The sequence below is a fragment of the Tympanuchus pallidicinctus genome, unplaced genomic scaffold, assembly GCF_026119805.1.
Source record: "Tympanuchus pallidicinctus isolate F22 unplaced genomic scaffold, pur_lepc_1.0 scaffold13, whole genome shotgun sequence".
Lineage (NCBI taxonomy): Eukaryota > Metazoa > Chordata > Aves > Galliformes > Phasianidae > Tympanuchus > Tympanuchus pallidicinctus.
The window spans coordinates 4,093,549-4,120,443 of record NW_026294648.1 but is presented as its reverse complement, the minus strand read 5'-3'; the positions used below and the strand labels follow the sequence as shown (position 1 = coordinate 4,120,443).

Below are 26,895 nucleotides of genomic sequence, written 5' to 3'. Positions count from 1 at the left end.
TAGTAACTCTACCTTAATTAAATTTCCTTTTTTAGCAAAACAAGCAAGCAAAAACAAACAAACAAACAAAACAACAGTAAAATGCTTTATAAATGCTTTATCATCTTGACCGCCCTTTAAATCAGGACACCACTGACACTTTGTTTCCAATTAACAGTAAAAACCTTCTTTGATCCTTTGGCTTTTTTATGAGATAGATTTATACTTTCTAGGCTAACATGCATGACAACATAATTCTCCACACTCATTAATATTCTACTTCTTTGCTTTAATGAGGGAAACGAAGAGGAATGGAATGTCATCTGCTTATCTATAGCAGCAAGGACTTTGCTAATATTCACAGACACAAGAAAAAAGGCCTACATTTAAATAATATTAAAGCTGTGACACGTTGGGCCAAAATCAGGTCATTCGAAGTTAAGCCTGATGTTTAGATCTGAATTTGATCTTCGTGTGTGGCTTTCCAGCATAAAAAGTTGGAAGATCTGTGTTTCTGCACATTGATTTCTCTTTCATACTCTTCAGTATTTGTAGAAGGTGTGTTCGTTCCTATGAACTAAAGAGTCTTTGGCATCTGCTGATGTATGTGTGCTTCCCAAATATTCAGTGGCTGAGCCTCAGGCATTTCCTGAGAGCTTAAAAATAAGAACACCTTATTTCAGTGGGAGCCATTGACCCCTTATATCTCTATGGTAGAACGTGAAGTATGAGGGCTTCTCAGAAAGTAATGTCTCCTATTTCATGTGGGCCCAGGACGTCAGAGGCAGATGTGCATCACCTCCACTGGTGAGGGTTTGAACAAGCGTGGCATGCAAACTCTTCTTCGTCACTGGCAAAGATGCAAAGCTAATAGTGGTGACTGTGTTGAACAACAGTGTTTTGTAGCTGAGAGTCAAGCAGTGTCATTGTGCTCTTTGTATGTGTTGTAGTTTCCATGGAAATAAATAGGAGGCATTATTTTGGGGGTGGTCTACATATAAGGCACATTTTAGCTTTGTCTGCATTAAAACTAATTACAGTTCATGTACTGCAAACATTACTCAATACTACTGCTGTAACTTGGTTCAGACAAAGCATGTATGCATCTTGTATTCAATCTGCATTGGCATCAACGTTCTCACTTTGCATTTAGTTTGGGATATTTGGAATAAATGCAAGGAACATACATTCCTTCTCCAGTCCCTGTTTCTCACTGCTAATAACAGATTTTTATAACACAAAAATATGAGCTTCCTCTTGTAGCTCTCAGAGCTCCATCTGAGAAGGCTGGGTGTCTAAAAATATCCCATCATGGTTTTATAAAGCAGCTACTCACATTAAATGCTATTACTAATACTCCAGTAATATTTTAATTAGAGTTAAAATAACTCATGTCAATTTTAGCAGTTTAGAATTACTTTCTCTATTGTGATAGGAACTGTATTTTTTTTATTGGCGTGAAAAATTTTTAGCTTGGAGTATTATGAATTTTTAAAAGAAACAGAAATCTATTCCAGTAATACTTTTCAGTGCATGATGGAAACTCTGAGGTCAGTAGCATTACAACTAAAATGGAAAATGCTACACAAAACTGTCAGAAAAATTCTCCATTAACAACAGTAAGCTTGAAAACCTGGAAACAGATGTGACACCATTAATATACAGATTGAGTTAAAGCAAATACACAAGGCTCACAGTCAGCTAAGGACAAAATAATGTTGAGATGTAGTTGAATTTTAAAAGTCAAAATTGAAATCGCTGTCACCTATCTTAAATATTGTTGATGTGAGAAACTCAAGTTTGCTAAAGAAAAAAAAAACAAACAACACTATTAGAACAGTATAGAAAAAGAGGAAGTTACTTTTCTTTCTCTCCTTTTGGCAGCAGTTTTCCTGATAGTGGATGCCCTTCATGTTATCATTGTCTCCTGATATCATTGAAATCTGAAGGCTACTAGCAAATATAAAGCAGATTAAAAAATGTAATCATTTTTCAAATACTTTGAAAAGTCGTGAATTAATTCATCGTTTTTCTGTGTCCCCTCCTATAAAGTTGAAACTTTTCCTTTGTAATGTTGGACTATTACAAAGCAGTTGTGATGGAATCCTGCACCTTCTGAAGTCCAACAGAATCAAGCAGAAACATACTAGCAGTCAAGGTACACATTGAAATACAGTCTTGGAAATATTTTCTAGTGAATGGAGAGACATTCAGCTGAGCTGAGCTGACCGGGAGAGTGTCTAAAGTATGTCCTGCAGACAGGGTTTCTTTGTGTGTTTGGACATCTTCAGCTTGCAGCCATATCACCAATTTGTCAATCACCTTCATGCTGTGTATGCAATGCTGGGATAGACCAGAGCACTGCACAGGGAGCCTAGAGTTGTAAGTGGAGTGCAAGAAATGGAGGAGATTATATCCTGAGACTTGTCAGTCATGATTTTCATGTCTACCAGTAGCAAGCCATGTCTCCAAAATAGAATATAGAAATATGTATTTTTAAAAGGCAGTAAATGGTTTGTCAGCTGCACATCTCATATGTATATGCAGAGTTTGCTTGAGATTGTCTTAGGCCCCAAGATACTACTTTACTGTGCCCAGCGCATTGCAAAATAGGGCCTTCGTTTTAAGTAACTCATAGACCAACCAGAATAAAGCTGTGTAAATATATAGCTGCAAAAGAATTTGGTATGTTCATCCTTTTTACCTTAAGGTTGCAGTGTTGCATCTGCCATGGTACGACATGGATGACAAATTTATAGGGGTAGCAATAGATATAACAAACAGATTTTAAAGCAGGAGTTATCAAAATGCTGTATGTGAATCCTGGAACAGTAAGGGCAAAGGAATAGAGATCAGAATTCTTAGATAACAAAATGAAATAAGCTGAGTAGAGTAACAGAATGATATTCATTCCTTAGTATTCACTGGCACCATATCAAGCTGAAATACTTATTTCTATTTATAGATTTAAGCATATTTCAGGTGATATAGTAATCTTCTGAAAGTAAATTTTAATACGGTGAGAAGTCTTTATTTGCAGCACCTAAAGGCACGTTTTCTGAAGAGCTGACATAGCACAGGTTGCAAAAGTGGAGTTTTCTCAACACTGCGATGCCAGGACCTTGAAGTGTCATTATGTACAAAACAGGATAAAGTTTCACATTGCCTTCTTTGAAATCCTTGCCTTTTTTATCAAAACTACTGACAAAGCCTTCACTTAGTAGTAGCTACTCTGCTGTTAATGATGTAATTATCTGCATCACCAAGCACTGCTGTGATACCAGTCAGCTGTGGACATCTGGAGTAGTTGCAATGAGAATGATGTGGCTTTTGACTACTGCCAAACTGCTAATTTTATTTTCATGTTGCAGTAAAAACTATTTTCTCAGTTATTCTTCTACAGTGTAGCACAAAATGTAGTATGTTTCAACACACAGAAGCAACCCTATCTGAAGTTGGTGGCATGCCACAGCTCCACAGCGGTAGAAGCAAGGCACACTGTTTATGCCAGCTGTATGGCTTTGGTCACACTTACGTCTGATGTCACCTTGATGGGACTCCTCTGTATTTGAAATGTCCTCTGGATAAAAATTTCCATCACAGCTGCTTTTACCAACTGATGAAATATTCTGTCTGAGGGTACAGATGTGTAGCAGAGATGGAAGGCTTCTTTCAGCACTAGAAGTAAATGAGCCTGTATCCCAACCATAAACTAAAAGCTGTTCTCATGAACAGAGATGAGAATCAATGTTCACCAGTTCTTAGGAAGGAGGAACGTTCTTTTTCTATACTGTCTTTCTATTCTTAATGCTGTCTAGGTACCTAACGCCACACTATTCTGCATGGAAGTAAATGACAGTAGATAGTGAGTATCTTCTGCAAACAGCACGCAGATAATGAGAGTAGGAAATCCTCTAATAAGCATCTTGGCTTCTGTAGGATGTTGTATAGTAAAAGACACATTTTCACACGGATAGTTGCCAGGGTAAACCTTTCCTTGTCTGCTATGCTTTTTCTTTTGTACTATCCTATCAGATAAGAGAAACACTTTTCAAAAAATGGAGTAAATACTACTCATACCAGTACAGAACTTGACAGAGATCTGCATACTGTAGATCTTCCACAGCAGAAGAATTGCAAGCAGCATGAACAATACTTGGGCTATATATAGCACTTGCAGAGGTACTGCAAACGTACAGGATTTTCCATGAGGAATACAAACTGCAAGACACACCACTGTTCAAAAGTTAAAGGGAAACTGTGATATGTGTGAGAACGTCACTAAAAAGTAACTGATGTTTTGGTGAGCTATACGTTTTATTATGTGCTGCTTATGGATCTAGGAGCATATCCAGGTCATTACAAATGTGATGTTTGCTTATGCAGCAGTACTGCTTTCTGTGCATATTTCAGTAATAAAAATAATTCTCTTGCTGCATTCCTCCCAGTTAGGTCAACAAAAGCTGAAGAGATTGAAGAGAATTTTATTCAGATAGGATCAGAAACACTGTCATCGATGGTTGCTTAATTTTTTCCTATTAGAGTTAATTCATAGCTGAATTCAAGCAGAGGCCAAGTTCTGGGCAAAAGGCAGACATTCACAGAACAAAAATCCAAAAAATAAAGACATTTGAAATCTCTTATCACAGCTTAGGCCTTCATTTGCAGCTTTGCAGTTCCAGTAAAGTGAAAGCCTCAGTACCTCTCACTTTACTAAGAGAAATCCATGCACTATTGTAAACTTTCTCATTATAAAATGTTCCCATTTTAATAGTGTTTCATATGAGTAGGTTAAATTGGTGATATAATTTTAAAACAGTGGGATTATAAAATAAATGACGTGTCATTATCCTTCTCTGCAATCTGTGGATAGATTACGTATTGAGAGCTTGATCTTGAAACCACAAAATTAATTTTGTCCCTGATAAACAGGCACCATTTTACTTACAATAGAGGAATGTATTTGTGGAAAGATAAAATACCACAGTGTTATTTAAGGAACTGTTTTTCATGATTATTTGCTTTCTGAGATGCACAAATCGAATCAGCCCCACACAAAGCATAACAGTACCAAAGAATTCCTCCATAGGAAGGTTTGGAATTTGGTAAAATTATAAAGATCAGTATTTTTAAAGTGAGAATTAAATGCTTCAAGAGAGAATACTTTTATATAAAAAATAGAATTCTCATTTCAGAGTCCTTCTTAAAATCATCAACAACCTTTTAGCTTCTAACAGTGTGTAGGGAAACAATGGTCTTAATTTTTTCTTTTAAATTTTATGCAATGAGAAGTATAGCAGCTGTCACATTTTTAAAGGTCATAGGTTTAAAAGACTGGTAGAAGTTGAATGCTTATTGAAAAGTATGTCTATAGCTACTCTTCCACCACAGACTCTTTTCTTGGCAGCTATTTTTACAGGAACTGTTATCTTGCTATCCCTTTACAGAACCTGTCTATTTTAAAACACTTATTAAAACTGTGTTTTCTGTTACTTTTCTATTTTATTCTTTGTGTTTTCTATTATTCACTGTGAATGGCCTTTTCTCCTGTTCCCTTTTACAATATCTTAATTTTGGAAGAAATGTTCCTGCCTTTATTAAATAGAATTTCTTGGAATTTTCATCTCCACGTGAGGGTAGGGTATAGGAAAAAGGGACCAAAGTGACTTTTGCTTTTGCTTCAACTTTTCTGTTATTCTGCTCATTAATCTTTTTTTTTTTTTTTTTTTTTTTTTTTAACGATCTTTCATAAAAAATACATGTATTTCACCAGCTTATTTCAAAGCTGCACCTGACATGTTACTGATCTGAAGTGAAAATCAAGGTTTTTATATTTGCATTTTAAAATCTTAAAGTGTAGCTTTCGTGCAAATACATTGATTCTCTACTTAACTGTAGTTTTTCTCCTTTTCCCAAGTCCATCATGTTTCTTTCTGTGTACAGCAGTGGCTGCTTTGGCTCTCTTATGCCTTGCATGTACAGCTTGGAAAATAAGATTCTTTCGATGTGAGGCTGGAAAAAAAACAATATTTTATGTCTACCCAACACATTAGATTTTCAAGTGGTGTGATTTCCAATGTAAATTGGGAATTTTCTTGTATTGGTAGAATATTTCCTTCTTTTTATCTTTTCATTGTGGAAAATATTTCTTCATGCATGGAGCATATTTATGTAGTATACATTTTATGATATAACTTATAGAAGACAATATCAGGTTGTGACACTGTTGATTGCAGACTGATTTAGGGTAGGGTTGTTAGAGCTGGGGTAGTTTGTTTAGGTTGTGGTTGGACTCAATGATCTTTTCCAACCTGAGTAATTCTGTAATTCTGAAGACTCTTCCATTGTGTCCTAAGATGTGTTTTGATCTTATATTTGAAAAGTTGGGCATTTAAGATGAGTAACATGATTAGTGATTTCTGCTAAGTAGCTGGAAATTTTAATGTAGAAGATTCTGATGGACAGAAGATAGGAAGGCAGATTTGCTACAGCCATCGTTACTGTGATCTGTGCTGTGTGTGCTTTCAAATGCTGTCTAGCAAGAACAGCCCAGATTTAAGATGAAGCTTTTCAAGATTTACCTCTCTTTTGGCCCTTAACGCTTGCAAAATAGGCTTGTCGGTGTTTACTGATGTTTTGTTATCTAATTTGTATTACCTGGATTGGTGAAATGAGAGGATGCTGTTTTCTCTCATTCAATCAAGTTACTCCACTGACTTTACAGAATTTCTATTAGAGCTCTTATTGTATTTCATGAAAGAAAAACAGTTTGCATTAAAGTAATATATTCAGTGATGCTTTCAATGGCATTAAATAAAATATTGTTTCCTTTAAATGAATTATCAAAAAGAACGAGAAAAAAAAGGGCAAAAGGGAGAAAGGAAATAAAATTACACCTCTTGGAAAAAGAAAACTCTTGATAAAAAGAAAATGAATTTTTGATTCAGGACAAATATCTGAACAGAAAGCAGACCAGAATAAGATGAATCGGAATACTCTAGGCAAAACAGCAAAATGTCCACCTGAAAACATGTAATCCTTGAAAAAGAAAACTACAAAATCAAGAAGTGAGATAAAATGCTGTAGGAATCAAAGAATGTACTGCGTACGGTTAAAATCAGCTTAACAAAACTAATCTGTAAACAATTGCATCTGCCATTTATCAAAGTGCTCAATTAATACGGGGTATCTCCTAATGGAAACACTAATGCTCCAGGATGATACATTTATGGCAGGTAGATAAATATAAGGCCATTACCCATTAGAATTTCTCTTGGCTTTCAGATAGTAAAACCTAACTAGAAAACTGACTGGATGCAAAACTAAAATAGATGCTGATTTCCAACTCCAGAAGTATTACACAGTACAATACTGAGTAGAATACATAGAGTTGTAATCATAAATCTCATTTCAGTTTTCTTCCACTTCCATTGCAGCCACGTGAAAATATGAAGCTGACATGTGAGTTATTTACTATCTCGATGTATATGAGCTAAAAAATATCTGTTTTTCCCTGCAATGCCGTTGATAATATTACTTTGTACATCAGCCTCTGTTGCTAATTCTAAATTAATGTTCTCAAATGACCTAATATATCTTTTTGTGAATATCACTCAATATATGCTAAAACTATGTGTGCTTCCAGCTCTCTCTGTGAATTTCTGTGAACTGCTGATCATCTTTCTTTAGGGTCTGGTCCTGCAAAGCGCTGCATACTACACAGAAAAGATTTTACACTCTCACTTTGTACCTTGATAACAACAGAGGAAGCGCTCAACATTTTGTAAGCTCATGCCTTGAATAATCAAACTTATTGATATCAGTAGCCTTATTCAATATTTAGAATTGCAGTTTAGAAATGTACTCATTTTTCATGTGAAGAAAAGAATCTGATGAAAGTCTACAGGGCAGTGATGTGCCTCAGAAATCGTTCTACTGAAATGAATTACTTTTTTGACTGAGTAACTTCAGAAGGCATTCACATCAATATGGTTTATAACATGTGGAAAGGAAAATTGACAAGAACTCTTTGGAAAATAGAGGCAGTACTTCTTCACTACATCATAAACACTGAAATACACTATCTTTTATTAAAAGATGAGTAAAAGGGATGGTACTTTCCCTGTCACCCAGCCTTTCTAAAGCAATCGATCTTAATGAAAACCACAGACATGCAAAGGTATTAAATGTTAAAGGAAAGGTCATGGTTAAGTTTGGACTGTACTGTAACAAAAGCAGAGGAGCATATTAGGACAAGTTCTATGTACAGCTTTTGGTAGGTGTCCTTTCTAGGAGATTGCTTCACTCAGCCCATTTAACAGCCAGATCTTTGCCTTTGCTTTTGAAAACGCATTGACACTTGCCCTTCTTATTTCTGGAAGCAGCCACACAAATCCAATAGACTAGGGCCAAGTATGGAAAACAGCAGTGTCATAAAGCTTAATTTCAATAACAAGCTTCAGCAGCTCAGAAAATGCATACTCTTCATTCCTCTTACAATGGGAAGAAGTATCATTTAGCCTCTAACAAGAAAAGAGGTAATGAGTTAAAGATTTAGTGCTTGTGTTTATGGGAGGCCTACATGAGATATCAACGAGGGCAAAGTTTGGGGATTTTTTGACTGGTTTTTAAAGGACTTTTCTGCTCACATTTGAAAGTAAAAAGTTTAAATGTATTGCAAATGGCTTGTTGTCAACTGCTTTTTGTTTACTTTTCTTGTAAAAAAAGCATACTATGTTGGTTCAGAAGAATTTGTCCAGCAAACCTACATGCATCTCCACAGAGCTAAATACACCAAATGTTTATTCTGAGTTTCTAAAATGATTCCTACCTTTTTCTCTGCTCTTCTTCACACAATATCAGTAGAGACTTCTCTCACTCATACTGTGTACTTTCCTTTGGTAGAGATGAATGCTTTTTATAAAGGTCAGTGTTATTCTAGGAGATGAAAAAATGGGGCCCAGAACATGGTCTAGTTGGCAAAGTGGGAGTAGAAACTCACTGGCAGATACCTAGTTTAGTGCTCACTCCCAAGGCAGTGGTTCCTAGAGACGCAGTGGCTGTACTTCTGCATTATTCCCATCTGACCTGTCAGGAAGGCAGCAGTAGCTACATGCAGGTCAGACTCATTTTTACTTCCCTTTGGCAAGACTGATTCCAGCAGAACTCAGAACAATAACCCTTGCAGCTTGTATCCCAAGCAATCCTGGTGCTGCTGCTTTTACCACCATCAAGAACTGAAGGAATAGGACTCAGTAGGGAATCCTGTTCCAAAAATGTTGAAAGTCACCGCATTTATTCCAGTTACTGAGATGCTTCATTAGTTGTCCATTTTGCTAGTTTTGAGAGAAAATGCCTCTAATTCTTTGTTCCCCATGGTCATGGGGAGAAGCTTTTTGTGCATTTGAAAGGTTATCTGGTAAAAGGATAACGACATATGATGAAGCCTTAAAAAAATTTATTCCCCTTTTACAACAACTTAAATGAGATTACCAAATAATTGAGAATTGTGACAGAGTAATACACGGGGAGAAACAAAGAAAGCATCTAAAACCAAAAGGTATAATCTTCAGTTGTAAAAATTTGGTCACACTGTTTAGCTAAGCACAACTTCAAAGAGTATTACTGTGCTTTTGCCTTTGTCTTTCAACTGGGTCTGTCTCTGACTCTTATTTCTCCTCATGAGTCATAGTATTTCTATATTTTTCTACTTAGATTGACATACTTGATTTATGCTCACACCAGAAAATGTTCATATGCATTTCCACAGAGAGATATTAGTCTCATTTAGACAATTTATAGGCTTAAGGTCCTGTCATCCAAAATTCTACATTAGAGCTATTAGAACTTCTTTCTTCTACTTACATTCCAGTCGTAGACCACAAGATGAACAGTAATCATTTGACATTGCTTTACAGCTACCTATTATAGATAAATATATATGTAGGTCATCCCAAAAGTAATGCCTGCTATTTATTTCCATAGAAACTAGAATAGACACAAAGAGCAAAATACACTATTTGATAGAGCAAACACTCAGCTACCAAACACTGTTGTTCAACATAGTCACCACCATTAGCTGTGCATTTTAGTCAGTGACAAAAGAGCCTACATGCTATGCTCATCGAAATCTGCACCTGTGGACCTGCTGTCTCTGTCACCACCACTAACACATGCAACCCACTCCTCACTGTGTTCATATCTGCTGTTTGGTCTCCATCAACTTTTAGCAAGTGTCAATGAATGTCAATGTGTGCCATTTTTTCCCGCACGGAGGAATTCAATCCCACCCCTTCGCTCATATACACTTCTGTGTCAGATGCCATACTGTTAGTCTGCCCCTCTGCTGCCATCTGTTGCATGGCAACAAAATGTAGTGGAATACTGGCAGGCAGGTTCAGCCTCTACGGCTGTACCAACATCCATCTCTGACCTTGTGGGCCAACATAATAAAATATGAGACATTACTTTTGGAGCAGCCCTCATACATGTGGCTATCATTTTATGTACAGGTAAACTGAACATTATTCACTCATTTATCAACAGACCTCCTCCAGTCATTAGTTTCTATAACAAATGTTATACTGGAATGTTTCGGACTGATTCTACTCTTCCCATCCAATGAGCTAACAGTCTAATGAAGCCTTAGGTTAAAGGAACATGAGAAACATGAGTGTTTTAGTCCAACTCTCATGAGACTGTGTTTCTTATCTATTGCTGTACAGTGAAATTTAAAACTAATTTTTTTTTGCAGTTAGAATGAATAACATGAATGTTAAAACTTACCTCAGCTACAGCAAAATTGTAAATTTAACGGAGTGTCCCATATGTCCACACATTATTTAGTCAGGTTTACATACTTAACACATTTTCCCAAAGGCTATTGCAGATTTACTTTATAGTCTGCTTTCCTGAAGTACTTGCTTGTTTGTAAAGTACCGATAAAAATTATATATATGAATCAAATGAGATGAATGTCAGAAACCTATAAATAATGAATTAAATACTAGCATACTCATAAATATTACAAAAAAGACCAGTAGGTTCCAAAAGAGTATTTCCCTTATAACTTCTTACTTAAACCACAAGGGCTTGATGCTGTTTAGGAGACTAAATTATATATATCTGGACTTATAATTAGTTCAGCTATTAACCTTTTCTTCAGTTTCCGTCTTTGGTGATATACTGTACTATAAATTTCATAAGAGATTCCCTTGCAGAAAATATGGTTTTATATAAATGCCCTATGCATATTTTATAATCATTTTTAATTTATTTATTCTAGGTCTGATTCTCTACAGTCTCGTACTGTTGCAGTCTTATCTTGCAAGATGAAAATGAACTAGATCAGAACAGGACCTTCTCAATACTTAAAGAAGCGCCCATATAGTGTGACATTAGGTGTGCATTAAGCAGCTTCAATAGGGTTGAGGCAAAGCTTTACGTTCTGGAGGCATGAGCCTGTCATCAGCTACAAACAAAGCTAATGGCAGTAAATCACTGTATAACGAAACTAGTAGGTCTCATTCATCCTGAGCTAATTTTTGCCTAAGCAGATGTGTCGATTTGGCAAGCCTTTATTCTGCTATTCCTCAGTTTCATTGGTATAAAAAGAGGAGATGTTCAGCTTTGCAGGAGAGAAGTCACACGGCCAATTTAGACGAACCTTGGTGATTTTAATTCTGTTTGTACTTCTGCAAGGATTTCTGCCTGTTACCGGCATTTCTGCACACAGACCTCTACATGGATTTTTTTTTTTTAAGAACTTGTATCAGAGCTTTCTGCACAGAGCTGATGACAGCCAGTAAATGGGTGCACATTAATGCTGCATTAGCATTGTAAAACTGCAGCACTTCACAAAAGCCTGCCAGAACATAACCCAATCTGGGCTGTTAAAATAGCTGCACATTTGTAATTTGCCATCCATTCAAAAGCCAAAGACAGAGATTACATTGTCTAGCATTTTGCAGAAACTTCTCCAGAGCAAGCCACACCATTTTGTTATTCTCTAACAGATTAAAACATATTTGCAAACAAAGGTTTGAACTTACCACATGTTTTAAAGATATTTTAGTTCATTACTCTGTTATTTTATATTTTTAACTTTCAGAACAGTGGATTTATGTCCGTAGGGACTTTAAAAGTCAAAACTGACAGTATATATTTAACTATCATAACCACCCAGCAATTATGTTTAGCTTCTGAATTCTCATCTAACTAGCCCTGCAATCTAGGAACATCTGTGCATGTTGGGATTTCTGTAGAAGTTAGCATTAATGAAATAAAGTTTTAAATTTCCCTAGGCTCAGCCTAGACATTAAGAATATAAATGTAAATTGGCAGAGAACTAGCTGCCTTGAATACCAGCATTTCCATCACATTGCTTTTAGTTAAAGAAGTATTGAAGACTGGAGAAACCAGTGCCCCAAACTGCACACATATCACAATCAGTTACCATCTATATGTTATAACCCTTTGAGACTCGAGCAGTTTCCAACAACTGATTAATACTTTCTGTCTGATAAATAACAGCTCTCTGGTTCTGTTCTATCTTGAAGTCTGCCTCTCATAAATAAATAAATAAGTAAATATTTTCTGCTTCGAAAACTCTGAATGACCTGAGCAACAGAACAAATGTGGCCACAATATTCTTTTTATTATTTTGGTTTTTACTGTTGCTACAAATCTTGCAAATTCATTGCTTCTTTCTGACATTCTTACAGCCTCTGCAATATTCATTTCATTGCAGTATGTTTTCTATGAAGTGTGTATGACCACACTCTTTGCTTTAGTTGACTCTCTACTCCATCAGCTCTTCCAGTGTGTTCTGATGATAGCAAGAGAGAATAAAAGGAACACAGAATATCAATCTGGTGCATGTGCTATTATTAGCTTCTAACTACTGACATGAGTAGTATATTCTAGTTATAACAATTTAGATTTGTATTCCTAGGAAACAGCTCCTTTTAATGCTTTAGCAGAGATTAAACATACATTATCAGTATGTCCAGTTACATATCCTACTTAGTTACAGTTATCCTACAGTTACATTTACCTACTTAGAATTATGATCTTTTTACATATATGCTGATAGTAACAACCCTTATTGGAGGACAGTAATGCACTGAAATGGTGGCAGTGATGTAAACTGTGTCACTGTCACCTGTATCATCAAGTATTACCAACTGCATCAAGTGAAGTGCTGAAGTTCAGGTTTCTGGATGAAAAAAGTTTTGCCATTTTTGTGGATATTCAGGGCTGTTACCTTACTGGAAGAATGTTGATAGGTTTTAGTTTATTTTAAAGCTGCTTAGAATAGTTTGCTGTAAATACAGTGATTGAGTTTTTATGAGGTTTTATATGCAGGTATTTTTGCCTTGTTTTTTTTTGATGCAGTGAAAAAGTTTATTGATCAAGAATAAAACCAAATTGGAAGACATGTCTGGAGACTTCTGGTCCAGTGCTTGCTGGAACCTGGCCCTGTCGAGTTTGTGTATTTCCTTACACAGAGAACCCCTAATTTCTCAAATGTTCCAACATTGGATGATCCCACGTTGGAAAATAAATCTCCTAGAATGAAACCCTTCCAACATGTATCTTTTGCTTCTTGTCCCATCCCATATTCCTGGACTCACTCCAGTAAAGCTATGTCTTTCCTGAATCATGGAGCTCAAAACAGTATACCAGATCTAGTCCTGTGAGCCCTGATCACTGTATGGGCCACTTGCCATAACCTGATATTACTGTCTGCAAACTTGTTGAGTGTGTTCTTGCCCATTGTGTGAGTTGCCCATAGATCCTAACTGTTCTTCTGCCATGAATGCATGGTAATAAGGCATAGAACCTAACAGGCAACTGCATGGATAAATAGATGAATGCTGTGTTCTGTATCTCCAAAACGAGCTGCATAAATTGTGATTATTTTAAAAGATGAAAACTGGAACTTCTCAAATAAATGAGTAGATGCAGATGTTCCTAAGTACCTGCATGATAATTAAATATTATATATTTTAAGAATGTGCTGTGAATTGTGGTATCTTACTAACTAGTTTCACAGTATGTTACTGACCTAAGGATTATGTAGGTTGCAAGCAAACTGTTAAGTCAGGGCTTGAACTGGTGACTGAGCACCTGGTGAAGAGCTGTGGTTGCCCAGGGAGCACAGGCAAATTGTTTGCACCTGTGCTCTCTAAGCAGCCGGGGAGAGCCAACCTGGGCTCATACAAGGACTGGCCACAGAACAGAAAGCATGTCTTGGTGCTAGGCTGCTTCTTGAGGAGGAGCGCTGCACAGCCAGAGATTCCCTTCACCAGCTGGGTAAGTTCAGTTCTTCTTTCTGTAATGGCTGTTGGCCTACCTGTGAATACTTTGCTTGCTGTTGCCAAGAACCTGTCAGAAGCAATTTTGCTTTTTTGTGAGCAGAGCATGGTGTAATGCGATTGGTGTTGACAGATTAAAAAATTGAAAGAATATTGGAATTCTTTTGTATAATTTGAAATTCTGAGTTTGCTCTGATGTACGTAGAGCTATGCAAGGGATGAAGATATTTCACAGTTTGCTTCATTGACTTTAGAAATTGTTCATAAGTATTCCAGAGATTTGACCCTTCTTATAGGTTGCGTAGTAAGGCTTTTTAATGTTACAGATAATGCAATTTTAGGACTGCATCCTTTTCTCTCAACGCCACTTAAAAATTCTCTGGTAGTTTAAGCTTCAGTTCTGAAGAGTTCCATGTCTTCATATCAAGTAAATGTTTGGTCTAGCTTTTGAAGTAGTTGGTGAGCAGTAGCAAATTGGGACTGAGCACTTGATCATCTTTGCTGTAGGGCAACTATGGTACTAACTTAAGCCATAAACTTTATTACTGTTTCTTACCAAACTGGAGGTGAACGAGAAAATCCAAGCCACCAGAATTTTTCAGTGAGATAGCTCTTAACAGATCAGTCATTGGGCTTAAAAGTGCTTGACATCATTTGAAAGAAATTTTTTGCAAGCTTACCTCTTGGAAAGCACTTGGGAGTCTAAGTAAAATTTGAATGTTTATGTTTTAAAGCACTTTTAATGGAAGAAATCTGTGTATAATTATCTCTAATTAGTCATCTCTTCCGCTGAGATTTCTACTGAGCGTTTAGTTTTCTTCTTCTCTACATTAGCTGTATCCCAGGTTTTGGTAACAACTAGGGCTGGCTGACAAGCTGATCTCTGGATGTGTTTTCAAGCTCACCTGCTATCAGGTGAGCTTTAGGACATTTCTTAATGAGGCCAGAGTTACTTTTGTGTCTAATTAAGCTGATGAGATTAAGATATTGAGGTCTTGTTTGTTTGGGTTTGATTTTTTTTTTTTTTTTTTTTTTTTTGTATATTTTCTCAAGGGAAAAGTAAATACATGAGCAATAGAGATCAGTAAAATACAAAGAAAAGTAGTAGCATCAGGGATTGTTATGTAATTAAAGAGAACAGGAGCAGGAAGCAGCAGGTCGGATCCTATATAAAGTATGTTTGCTTTTCAATGCCTTAAAAATATTGCAAAATACTAAGTCAGAATTTCTTTAACACAATCATTATGTAACTATCAGACCTAAAAAGAAATATGAAAAAGGTACTCTCTTTATACACTGTACTTAAAAGAAAGCTCCTTTTACAATTTCCTTCCTATGAAACAAATTACACTGCAGACTAACAATGACTTTGAAATAATATGTCTAAAATGTCCTAAGAAATATGACTTCGATTTTGTGCTTCTTCTTCAGTGTAATCTTTCAATGCAGTGTTATTTTATTTGGGAAAGAAATGATGCCTGTCATTTGGAAGTTTAATCTCTCTTCAAAACTGCTATACCACTCTGAAGAGTAGGCTTATCAACTTCAACCTCTCCTAGCATGTACTCATGTTCAAGAACAAACATTTCCATTATTTTTCCTGAGTCATTTTAATAGAATCATAGCATCTCTTGAATTGCAAGGGACCTTCAAAAGTCATCTCTGCAATGAACAAGAACATCTGAAGTTCCATCAGGTGTTCAGAGCCTGGTCCAGCCTGACCCTGAACGTCTCCAAGGACAGAGCATTCCTCACCTCTCTGGGCAACCTGTGCTGGTGCCTCACCACCCTCACTGTAAGATAAACTTCTTCCATATATCCACTAGGCCACTCTCCCCAGAGCCTTCCTTTCTCCATGCTGCACAGCCCTAGCTCCCTCAGCCTGTCATTGTGGGAGGCATCCCATCTACTGGACCATATTTGTGGCTCTCCTTTGGATGTGCTCTAACAAGTCCCTGTCTCTCCTGTACCAAGGACTCCACATCTGAACACAGCACTCCAGGTTAGGTCTCACCAGAGCAGAGCAGCGTGATCACCTCCTCACCCTGCTGGCCATGCTGCTTTGGCTGCACCTAGGATACAGCTGGTTTTCTGGGCTGCAAGCATGGTCATCTTTCTTAGTAGAATGTTGTTGGTTGGTTTGGTTTTAATTTTCTAGTTTAGATGCATCTTTCTGCAGTACCAAAGGGTTTTCTGTTAACAGCAGGAAGGTATTTAAACTGATCTTTCCCAGCTCTTTTTGATCACCTGGGATTATACTTATTTTTATATTTCATTGTTCATTCCATGTTTGTTTAAATTCTGTCTTATGAACTGAAAAAAATATTGATGTTCTTAAGGCTTTTTCTTTCTTTTTTGACCTAGAATTCATGTTAATTAATGTCTGCGAAGGGAAGTTAGGCATACAACCAGTCTGTTTGTAGAATTCAAGCCAAATTACTGAAGAAGATATTTGCCTACATCAACTGGGAATCGGTTCTTTTTATTCAGTTTACCAAAATGAAAGCAAGATCTTAAAATATTTCATTTAAAGTTAGTTTAACGGACATTATTTCTTATATTTTGTTTAAACAAAGAACATGTCTGGTAGACCAGCTACATTAAAGCCATCTACCATCACTCAGGTAAGGCTTAGTGGAGAAAGAGGAGAATCAGTGCTGGTGACAGGAGCAGTAGCACCACCTTGTGTTCATGTGGTAGGAAAATAACAACACCCCTCTTCAGCCATTAATAGTGCAGCACTTTTGTTCTCTCTGCTGCACATTAACGAAGGAGCCATATTTGTGGGAAGGCTGTATATCTTCAGACGTCATATGTGTTTTGGTCAGCGTGCTAGGCTGTCGTCATAGCTTACAGAGAGCTTAAGTATTGTCTGATTTCTGGTAAGCATCTTCAAACAAGATCATTTAGTGGGGAATTTAAAAAATAAAACAAAACTTGGTTTGTGCACAGGAATTCTTTCTGAATGTGAAAGACAACCAAGAAGGTGTTTTCTTGGAAAATTTATAAAGTGAGGAGATGGGCATCGAGCAATGACAGAAAGCAGTAGAGAGGTAGCCAATATTGTACATATGCACTACTCTTTCAAAGCTTGCAAACGTGGCACAAGGCAGCTTTGCTTTCTTCAGTCTTTCATGTGTAGTAGAAAATGTTTTGTAAACAAATCTATTTCTGGTACACTTGTCACCAAGATGACTTTCAAAATACACTGGTTTACATTTCTGTTTCAAAATATCAACTCCTTTTCAATTGTTTTCTTAGGATACAGTTTCTGAACAGCAATATACCATCAACATTGCTCTTATCTCTGCTCTGTGTGATGGACTGTTTCTGGTAGAAAGTCTGGGGGCAAATTATTTCTTGCCTGGGTCTGATAATATTACTGGAGTGCAACTTGTGTATGGTACATAGAATGGTATATAGTATATATATATGGCATATAGTGCATAGACTATATGGTATATATAATGGTATATAGTATATATATGGTATATAGTGCATAGACTATATGGTATATATAATGGTATATAGTATATATGTGGTATATGGTACATAGACTAGCTTAAGAAATTCCTTGCTTCTCAGTGAAAGGGGAAGAGTAGAATAACTTTCCCTGCTTTCTGAAGTCTTATTTTGGTCCAGAAAGTAAACATTCTAAATGGTGTTTTCTCTATCACTTTTCTCTTTGTTGATCTCGCACAAATTTGACTACTCCCAGATAAAGGGCAAAGTTGTGTGTGTTTCTTTAGTGCAACTTGTCAATTCCTGTTCAGTAGAAATACAGCTATAAAAATATATAAACATATAATGTATTCATAAGTAAAATAAAAAGAAGTGATCCCGATTCCCCCTTACATCTCTGCTTGTGTAATGATGTGTGCCTTGTCAAAGTGAATGAGCATCAGGTGCAGTGAGAGTTGTTTTGATCCTGCTTTTCATCCCCACCTCGTAATACCTACCTCTTATAGATAGCAGGTATCGTTTCAAACAATACCAACGTTCTGTAACCATTGTTCACTACTGTAACAGATGAATTAATGTTATTAGTTCTATCAAGTGTAAATAACTAGATATTTTTAAAATAACTTAAGCTTTTGGTATATGCTTGGGATCTCGTGTTAATGTACACAGAAAACAACTTCTGAAACAATATTCTTTCAGAGTCTGTCTCAAATTAGTATTTAGATTTATTTGTTTTTGCTTGCTACATATAAAAGGCAGGACAGTGCTTATACTACTCAGATTTTTCTGTAATATTATGGCAGGTAGTTGGGTCTCAATGCCCTTTATATTTGGCTAGCTTTCTACCAGTATTAAAGGACTTAGTGTAAATATTTCATCTTCTTTTCTAAGTAGTTTTCTTTGCAAAGACTAAAACAAATCAATCCTTGTATTTCAAAAAAACTCTGTTATATAGCACAGTAAACCCAGGGATCTGGCTGATTTCACACCTCTGGTTTTTGAAACCTGCTAGCTGTATAAGGAGTGACTGCGATAAGTGGCACAACAAGCAAACATTTAAGTAATACGGAGAAGTATCTTATATGCAGTCATATAAGCTCGGAAAATTCCCCAGAAGTTCACAGATGAGTGTTTGAAGATTTCATCTGACTGAAAGAATAAGAAGCAAAAAGAGAGCATTTCAACGCCATCCTCAAATGCAGTGTGACTGAACTCTTCTAAGTGTGATGGCATCCTACTCCAAACAGGTTGAAAAGATCCCACTCAGCAGAGAGACCAGCAGCTGTGTCTCAGGTTCTACCAGAAATTGTTGCAATGCAGTCAACAGTCTCTGCTCCCACAGGAGGCACAAAGATGCTTTAAAACCAGTGCTTCAGCATAGCTCTGTTAACAGTAAAGGAGAGGACAATGAATCACCGAAGTGGCTCTTCTGAACTAGAACTAGACAGAAGATGTCAAGACAGTGCTGTGTGTTAGCACAGCATTGAATATTATTACAGCTGCACACTAGAGATAATATACTTTGTCACTCTTTCATTGCAGGAAGCTGCAACACCATATAAACTTGCAATCATTTTCACTCGGGGAAGTTCCACTTGCCATCAGTTTATCCAGCTTTTTTTTTTTTTTTTTTTTTTTTTTTTTTTTTTTTTTTATCTATCACTTTCTTCTAAACCAGTTCAGCATACTTGGTTGAGAAATCTGAGGGTCAGATTTTTTATTTTTATTTTTTGCTTGAGGCCCTTCTGAGATGTACTTTTAGGTGTGATATGCTTAAGGGCTCTTTGTTGGCAGTTATAAATATATTTGTTCTGATTCTTGGAAAAATCTATATCAGTGTCTGCTCCTTCTTCAGGAATAATTCCTGCAAAAGAAATGCTCTCATCACCCATTTGGTCTCATCTCTTTGGAATCTGTTCTTAGTTCTGTTGGAGTATGCATGAGATTTACCTTCAGGAGGATCCCACGGGTATCTGAAATTACCAGGTATTCCACTTGATATCTGGCAACAATTTTCTCTGTTGCAACTATCAGCTTTGGCTCATTTATCTCTGTAGTAGTTAAGTAGAGAAAGGCAGGGCTAAATATCCAAGTCCACTGCTTATCTATTTGTCTTCCCTTGATGAAGCCACGATCCTTTAATGGCCGTCATATGTTAACAAATACAACAGGCAATTTCAAAGCATAGCAGCAGAAGCACTAATAGTAATTTGTGATATTTATGTCTATTAATAGAAGAACAGTATTTAGCTGAATGTGATAGTATCTAAAAAATCAATTCCTAGACTGCCCAGCTGTCTCGCTTTATGTAACAAATGTATCTGTTTCATGCGGCACCTTTTGGTTTTGAACTATTTCTGTGTTTAATTTTTGTGTTAATGAAAAGCAAATGTTAAAGTCTACCCAAAGAGAGAAGAAGCCAAAGCAACCGTGTCTCCCAGAAAGGAAAATGCACTCCTCCCCCTAACTCAGAATAGTTCACGACTCTTCTATATTGCTGGAGAATTATTCCACCTACTGGGACTAACTTACAGACGTTTGAGACCAGCTTTTGACAGATGACTGTTCTGAGCTGAAATGCTTGGGTTTTGGGGGGGGGTTCTTTTTTAGACTCAGTAGTGATGTCTGCTTAGTGGCTGCAAGATTCATTAGAAATGAGTTTTGGTTGATACTTCTGGCCTTTCTAAGGAAGTAATCTGTAGGCAATCGTTCAAAACTTCCTGTTTTGATGCTTTTAACAGAAGGAAGGTGCAAGTCCTTTAGGAAGTCCATTCTAGTTACCTCGGGATCTTCACAGCTGCCCTTTCTTTAGGGAGTGGCAGATCTAGATTCCCAAAACTTCCTTCAAAGGAGACTTCATTCTGAAGGACTGGACCAACTCCTCCATCTTAAGTAGTTTGTATTTGCAGCACTAGAGATTTGTAGAATAAAAGGGAAAAAATGCATGTTCTAGAAAGGAAGGTGCAAAGTTAGTGCTTTACCTTGTTATTCATGTAAACAGCATTGTTAATGCTAGATTTGAAGACTGTTTACTATCTTTCTTGTTCCGCAAACTTCTTTTCATCTTTCCCGTCCTTTGTTTTTCAAAGAGGCTGTCTTTGGAACTACTGTAACCTCACAAGATATTTCAGAATCCGGTTGCAGCCTGCAAACTGGGGACGTGCATCTCCATCACTTCGTATTTATGAGGATGCTGATATAAATGCTCCAAAAAGGGGTTTGCGTTTTAAGCCAGTTTCAATCATCACCTTTGTGTGCTGTTCAGTGCCCCCTGGAACCTCATTAGTAGAAAGTCATTCTGAACGTGAAAAACCTGCGTGTAGGTGTTTTACCTTTAGGGCTTTCTTAGCCTTGTTAAGATTTTCTATGTGCACCTGGATTTTGCCTTTGACAGGGCCAACTCAGAGCAGGGCTGTATCTAAGAGCAGAAGTGGCAGGGAAGTGCATGGTGGCTGTGTGTTAGAACCACAGCTTGCTTTGCCTAAGCTAGTCTTCAGGAATGCACTGCAACGTGTAATAATGTATAGTGCTTTTTCTTTTTTTACCTAAAAATCAGTTTAAGTTCCCGTCAGGAAGTTTTGCGTTCTGGTTGTATTTTTTTTGTTGTTGTTGGGGTGTGTGTACATATGGCTGTATGTGTTATGTTGTTTACTTGGGTATTTGGGGGAGGAGGGGAGGAAATAAGCTGACTTCCTCAAAGAAACGTAACCCAGGAGCGGAGCAGAAAGAGGAACTGGACTTCAGGTTGAGCCAGCTGCAAGGAAATAACCGACGCTCAGCAGCGCAATGACCGCGGTGCTTTATAGGGAGCTGTGGCCGCAGCGTGCGCAGATAGGGGACGAAGGAGAGAGCAGAGCGTCCAGCTTCCTCTCTCTTCGGCTTCTTCTCAAGAAACTGGAGGTGCAGATTTAACCGTTTAAAGAAAAAAAGAAAAAGAAAAAAAAAAAGGCGGTTGTAACCACCTCTGTGCCTTTTGTGCGTGTCCTCCCGGAGCTGCACCGTGCACTCGCGGTGACATCGCGGAGCCGTCACCACCAAGTTCCCTGCGCCGAGCTGCTGAGGGAGGCAGAGCGTGAGCCCCGTTCGCGGCACCGCCTCCACCCGCGGCCCCTCCGTTTCTCGCCCGAAGCCGCGGCAACGCCGCTTCCTCGGCAAGGTAAACCGCTCGCCGTGCGGGAGGGAGGGTGGCAGTCCGCGCTGCTCCTTCAGGCGGTGCGATGCCGGGTGCTCCCCCCCTCCCCCACCCCCTTCCCCGCGGGACCTGGGCACCGCGCTTACCCCGCCGCCCCACAACCCCGGCCGGGTGCTGCGGGCGCGGACCCCGTTCGGCGTTCCCTTATAGCCCGCGGCGGCGCCCGGCGCGAAGCGGCTCGAGGCGCGGTGGCCGGCAGCGCGCCTGCGCACATCTCCCGGGCATGCTCATTATCAGCGAAGGAGCCGAAAAGGGGAGGAAAAAAAAAAAAAAAAGAGAGAGGAAAAAAACCCACCCTGAGAGCGAGCGAGAGAGCGAGCGGCGCCGCTGCCACTACAGCCGCCGGAGAGGAGCGGCACCGGCGGCGGCGGCGCGGCTGCGCCCAGCCCGGCCCCGCTCCCTTTTCCCCGGCTCCGTCAGCGCGGGGCGCCGCGGTGCTGCCCCTCGGCGGGGCGGAGGGAGCCGCGAGGCGCCGGCGATGTGGATTTATACCCGCCCGCGCCGCAGCCGCCGGGGAGCGGGAGGCGGGAGCCGAGCTTAGAGGCGATGGGAGCTGCCGAGCCGGGGCGCTGCTGAAAGTTCAGCCGGTGGCCGCGCAGCGCGGTAAGTTTGCCGGCGCCGCGGGCTCCCGAACTTCGCCTCGGGGGCGGCCGGAGCGGAGAGGAGCGGAGAGGAGCGGGCGCCTCGCAGGAGTTGTGCGGGGCGGCTCCGTGCGCGCCGCGTTTCTAGCCGCTGGGCTCCGCTTCCCCGCGCGTCGCTGTCCGCCCGCGGTGGTGCTGCAGCGGCCGAGGGAGAGCGCGGCGGTCCGCGGGGCGCGGCGGCGGGAGGGCGGGGCGCGGGGAGCCGCGGTGCCCGAGGCGGGCTGTGCGGGCTGCCCGCGGCGTGCGGACTCGGCCCCGCGGCGTCTGAGCGTGCGGTTTGGGCGTGTGCGCGGTCCTCGCGTCGTTCCGCCGCCTCTCCCAGGTGTTTATTTGCCCACCGCCCCGCCGAGGCGGCTCCGTGGCCGCGCTCCGCGGGTCCCCGCTCCACGCACACCTGCAGGGAGTCTGCCTGACGGGTGCGGAGCCGCGGCACCGTGGGGCTCGGTGCGAAAGCTGTAACTCGTGTCCCCTCGTCTTCCCGTCCCCTGCGCTGCCGTTTCAGTCCGCACGTGAACTGTCTCCGCGGGTCCCTGGCGGGCGGTGCTCGCCGTACCCGGGGCTGCGGACGCCCATCCCGGCGGTGCCGCTGCGTTGATGAGCGCAGCCCCGCCGCTGCCAGCTCCGGGCGCTGGCGGTGCCCCGCTGCTGTGCTGCGGGTGCCCGGGGCGCGGCGCCGCTCGCTCGGGAGGAGCGGAGCGCCGAGGTGGGCAGGAGCTGCGGTGAGACACGGCCCGCAGCGGCTCCCCGACCTGTGCTGCGTCTGACTCGCAGAGCTGCGGGCTGAGCCTGCCGTCCTTCTCCGCAGATGGAAGGTAGCGTCGTTATTAAATTAATCCCCGCGCTTCCCTACGTGATTGTCAGTAGTATAAAACGCAGAAGGTGGTGTAGTGTTTATGATCCAACTTATTTCAAGGACTCAGGGCTTTTAGCAGCTCAGGGACATAGGCGTCTCTGTGGGTGTCACCTTTTGTTCACCAGAGCACCCGAGCTGTGTGGGTAACGTGTCCCCTCGGGGCTGCCTGGCCCTATATCAGAGGAGTGTAACTGTTGGACAAAAGTATGAATCTCTTTACTTTTAAAGACAAATGTGTGCCGAGTTTTAGAACTTGTGAACAACAAGTTTAAATGAAAAATAGAAAATTCTTACTAAAAACAACTCTTACGGTTAAGGGTGTGAGTGCAAATGACTCTTCTTACAGCCCCGAGCAGCCGAGTGTGGAAGTAAATGAAAGCGTTGTATTGATGGCTTATATATAAAAAAAGCCATTGAAATGTGCTCCGAGTTCTATAGAGGCAGCATCACGTGAGCAAGGATGCTGCAAAGGAAATCTATTACTGCTTGTTCGATGGGGCGTTGCGATTTGAAGTGACAATTTTGGGAGCTGCAGAAAGGCTTCTGCTGCTCAGGTGTGTGTCCGGTGCGCAGCATTGCCTGGCTCGGAGGAGTACATGTACCTCTCCATCAGCTTGTGAGGCTGTGGGCATTGATGCTGGCACAGCGCTGCTCGCAGGTCTGCGTTTTGTGAATTCAACTTTTCAGTAGTCAGCACAGGAAAAAGGCATCTTGAAAAACACAAAGGGTACAACGTTGCTTACCAACTGCTTGCTCAAGGTTTCAATTATGGAAAAGCAGTCATCTCATTAGGTCAGTGGTACTTTCTATTCCCGTTTTGCAGACTGGGAGCACAGCATGCCCCTCCTTGGTAGCCTTAGTGCCGGCAGTACCACACCAAGGCTTGGCGTGCTCTGAAGCCCGACTGAGGAAGTGATGGCCTGCGTCTGAACAGGGAATGCTTCTGCCTTGCTGTCTGCTGCCTGCTCCTCCAGAGTTTGCTGTTTGCTGATCACATTTCACAGGTTCAGAAAGACCGAGTGTTCAACACCGTGCAGCTGCACAAAGCATGCAGGCAGGGGGAGTTGAGCTGCAGCAGCCACATGGTGCTGGGTTGGTGCGTTACAGCGTGCTCCTGTGTCTGAGGTCCTCTCACAAAATATTTAGGGCCAAAGCAAGCTGAAAATGTGCAGTAGAGCCTTAGAGGTTTGAAAAACAAGATCTGCTATGATTAGCTTCTATGACTTTGAAAAATATATAAATCTATCTTTCTACCTATGTGTATAAAGCTGAATATGAGTGGGTTTTTCTTTTCTGTTTTTGTTGTTGGTTTTCTTGTTCTTCTGATGAGAACATCTCTTTTCTAAAAATTCATTCCAATAAAATTCTAAGGATACTCAAAAACTCACCTGCTCAAAAGCTTAATGTTCAGTGCACCAGTTGTTACTAGGCAAACATGTCTATTTCTCTTGTGCTTTTATTTACTGCTTTAACAAAACATTTATGCTCTGAAAACTGATTAAAATGCACTTAAGCTAATTCGTTTTTTAGTATATTTTTTTTCTTCTACAAATCTGAATTTCAGCTTACTGCTTATATTATTGAAAACAAGTGTTCGTTCATTTCTACTTCTGTTGCAGTCAACTGCTTGGTGTTAATCAGATGTACTTGGTGTTAATCAGATGTACTTGGTGTTAATCTCTTTGACTGAAGCTACTGTGTGAGGCTATTGTACTATTTTCTACTTCACAGTACAAAATGCTCCCCATTTCTGAGTATTGTGATGTAATTAGTGTAAGGTTGGAGGAAGAACATCACTTGTAGTTAAATGTCATCTGGAAGAATACTGAAATCAAACTGACTGTTTTGAATGGAGCTCGGTACTGGCTTGCTGTTTTGGAAGCCTTCACTCAGCAGTTGTTTTCTGTAGCCTTAATGACCAATTACTGACTCGTCCAGTTCAGAGCCTTTTAAGTGGATAGTGCTGCTTGTTCCAATGTAGATTCCTGTTCTGGTTTGCCTTCTGGCTGGTGGTATTTTGGTTCTTTTGTTTCCTCGGGTGCAGACAGATGTTTTCTAAGGATGGTGAAGAGTCCACAAACTCTTCCTTTCCAGCAAAGGCAAGTGGGGCTTTAGGTGTGATGTTCTGCTGTTTTGTCTGTGTTCCCAGCTTGCGTGGGGGACATGTCTGCTCTGTCCATCTGTTTGTCTGGGTGGACGTCAGACTGCAAGAATTGACAACAGTTTGACAAGTTTTTGAAAATTCATATTTCCGTTATTGAAATGCTTGCTTTTAAACCTAAAAAGGGTGGTGAGCAACTGTTGTAGTGCAAATAGTCCCTTCTGCAGCTTGTTTCAGGACTACAGGTAGAGGAGTAGTTTGGGATGCTCTTCTGTGGGGTGTTTCCACGCAGTCACTCCTGTGTCAGTTTGCACTCCAAGTGATACCTGGTTGGTTTTGATTCGTGGGCTGCCCAAGGAGGTGCAGAATGCAGAGGAGGGAGGCTGTGTAAAAGTAAGTTTTAAACAAGTTACACATTAAAAAAGTTTCTTAGAACTTGGACCATCTTTAGTGCATGTCTGATCTACCAAAGACTTCTGAGCTGGGTCCCATTAACTGCAAGCACTCAAAGCAGTTTAGCAATAAAGGTTCTCATATATCATACATGAGAAGTCACTGTATTGGTTTTGCTTTGAATAACTTAGGTCCTCCTCTTAGATGTGCTACAATGAAATACTATTCTATTATTTCCCTATTTCTACTATTATATTATTTCTCTGATAAACCTGGGTATTAATTACTGTAACCTCAAGTATTTAAGTAAAGAAGAACTCCAAACCTTTACACGTTTTGCTCTTTCCCGTGGTAATGGGTGGTGGCCAGCTGTGTGATCCCAGCCCAGGAGATGGGTGACTCCCCCAATGCTTCCTCCTCCCTGAGCTCTGATCCTCAGGAAAGTGTTCCAAGTGTGGAAGAACAGGGTGGAAGTTCAGCCAAGAGTGGAGAGGGGACCACACTGGACCTTTCAGGCATGGCTGGCCCTGATCCAGTGAGTGGCAACCCTGCACACAGCTGGGGATTGGAACCAGATGGGCTTTAACGCCCCTTCCAGCCCAAGCTGTTCCAGTGATGCTATTCAGTGGCTAGAGGAATGAGACTTTCTTGCTCCCCTTCTGGTGAGTGGGAAAGAGGTCCATGGAAGCTGTGTTGTTTATATGAAGCTGCACAGATACTTTTTTTAAAAAAGTAAACAAATAAATTACTTTTGTCATAACTCGAGTTTCACCAAATTCTTTCTGGCTCCCAATTGCTGCTGTTTTTCTGTCTTGGTTCTTTACCGTACTCACCAAACAGTTTTTCCTCTTCCTTTTCCAATTCCTCTTATTCCCACTCCTGCACAGCTCTTATCCATTCTTCTTCTTCGGTGTATTTTATCTTCACAAAATTCTGATTGCTTCTATTTGAGAGCT

At 40.1% G+C, this 26,895-nt stretch overlaps 1 protein-coding gene across 6 annotated transcripts in view; it reads left to right on the top strand.

Annotated features, from left to right (window-relative positions):
- Positions 1-26,895, top strand: part of TENM1 (teneurin transmembrane protein 1) — an 823,045-nt gene that overhangs the window by 489,627 nt on the left and 306,523 nt on the right. The window contains exon 1 of one of the 6 annotated variants that reach the window (XM_052673647.1): positions 22,298-22,554. The exons of the other annotated variants lie outside the window; for them this stretch is intronic. The gene's annotated coding sequence lies outside the window, so the exon portion shown is untranslated. Of the gene's footprint in view, positions 1-22,297; positions 22,555-26,895 lie in introns of those variants that run through there. 6 annotated transcript variants of the gene reach the window in all.